Source organism: Triturus cristatus, chromosome 4_1 (genome assembly GCF_964204655.1).
Source record: "Triturus cristatus chromosome 4_1, aTriCri1.1, whole genome shotgun sequence".
In the NCBI taxonomy this organism is placed as follows: Eukaryota; Metazoa; Chordata; class Amphibia; order Caudata; family Salamandridae; genus Triturus; species Triturus cristatus.
Genome location: NC_140585.1, coordinates 293,476,417 through 293,478,851, shown reverse-complemented (window position 1 = coordinate 293,478,851; position 2,435 = coordinate 293,476,417).

The window sequence follows — 2,435 nt, the reverse complement described above, 5'->3', positions numbered from 1 at the left end:
AAGAAAATTGCCAGGATAATCACTGATGGGGCAGAAGATGCCACCTGTCAAATCAGTGCTGATGAAATCTTCCAATACTATAAAGGCATAATTGAAAAAGAAAACAAGAAAAATCCCAAATTCATCACAATTGACCGGATACCAGATGAATGGAAAATTGGAAGTCTATGTAAAGAAATTACACTGCTCGAAGTAACTAAAGCCTTTGATGAATCAGATTTAAAGAAAGCAGTGGGGCCTGATAAGATTGGTCTGAATGACTTAAATAAAGTGCATAGCAGGCAACCAAGACTGCTACCCAGAATCTTATTGTTTTGGTTATTGATGAGAAGAGTACCAGACAGTATTAAGAAGAACCGGTCAATACTAATACCTAAGAATGTACCAATTAGCGAACTCAAAAAGATAAGTAATTGGCGTCCAATTACCATCGGTTCGGCATTCATGAAGTTATTCACGAAAATATTAACTAAAAGACTCACATTTTTCGTTGAAATAAATACGAGACAAAAAGGCTTCATAAAGGTGAGAGGTTGTCTCGAAAATCTGACTCTTCTGCAAAACATTATAAAAGGGGCACGAAAGAACAGAAGCTCGTTGGCAGTGGTGTTCATAGATATCTCAAAAGCTTTTGACTCTGTCAGCCATGGTCATATTCTACAGAGTCTTGAAAGACACAGAGTTCCATCATGCATCAGAGACATAATAAAAGACATACACTGACTCAACAAAATTTTTCAAGGGAAAAAACAATGAAGCAACTCCAGAAATAACAATGAAGTCAGGAGTTAAGCAAGGTGACTCTTTATCCCCACTGCTGTTTAATATCGCCATGGATCCTCTGATCTGTGATCTTCAGAAAGAAGGCAAGGGCTTCACATTCGGCTCCAATGATCTCATCAAGCAAATCACCGCTCTGGCCTTTGCCGATGACATCGCAGTACTCAGCAACACCTGGGAAGGAATGAGTACAAATCTGAAAATCATTGAAAAATTCAGTAAAACAACAGGATTAAAACTTAATGTGAAAAAAACACATGGATTCTATATAAGTCACCATAAAGATAAGATCCTGGTAAACAACTGTAAACCATGGCAATTTGAAAAACAAAATATTGAAAACATCCATCCAGGAGAAAGTGAGAGATACCTTGGACTGAACTTTGATCCACACACCAGCCATTCAAGCAACAACAAAATTAATGAGGTCCTTGTTGACTGGGCTCAAAAACTCAACAATCTACCACTTAAGCCCACACAGAAAATAGAAATATTTTGTCAATACTTGATCCCTGAACTGTCATTTAAACTGGAAATGACAGGAACAGAAGCAAAAACTTTAAACATTCTGGATCAAACAATTAGAAAGTATGTCAAACATTTTCTACACCTACCTGCATACACATGTGATGGTCTCCTGTATTCGAAAAGATCCTTTGGGGGCCTCAGTATTTCAAAGTTATGTACGACAATTGGTCTGAACAAAGTTAATAACTTATTGTAACTCAGGGAAGCTCCAGATCTATACATAGCTCATTCATTCATGTATGCAGGAGAAGTAATCAATGAAAAAATTGATAGCATCATTTAAACACACAAACTCAACATTTTAGACAGTAGATTTCCTAGTCATGAATTGAATTTGGTAGCAACATATGATTGGAGGAAAGAGGAATTTGAGAAATGGGCAAATCTCCCTGTCCAAGGTGATGGTATAAAATACTTAGCAAGCAATCCAACCTCAAATTTTTGGATCAGCAAACATAATAAAAGAAAAGAAAATCAATACATAGTTGCGCTGATGTTGAGAGCAAATGTCCTGTATACTAGAGAAACCATCACTAGGGGAAGAAATCGCACATTTGCTACTTGTAGATACTGTAAAGATGTGTGTGAAACAATTTCACATATTTCAGGTGCATGCCCTAAAACCAAGGACATAAGAATAAAAAGGCATAACAAAGTGTTGGAATTGCTCATTGATAGAGCAAAAAGGTGTGGGTGGATGACATACAGGGAACCTCATGTCAAAAATAGTCAAGGTGAACTAAGAAAACCAGACGTAGTGTTCACCAAAAATGGTACTGCTGTAGTGGTTGATGTTTCAATTCGTTATGAAAACTCACAGAATTCCCTTGAATTAGCGTATGAGAGTAAAGTTAATTACTATCAGGATCTATTACAGCAAATCAAAGATCTTACCAACTGTAAAACTGTAAAATTTCATGGCTTTATTGTCGGATGTCGGGGTATTTGACCTCAATGTAATGATGTTGCTCTGGCTGATCTTGGTCTGCAAATGTCATTCCCATTCAAGAAGAATGTTTGCCTGACTACATTAATGGACACTCTAAAAATGTGCCAAGTATTCATGGACAATTAAACTTCAAGTCAAACACTGAGATGTACACTATCGTACAGCACACATGTCACTT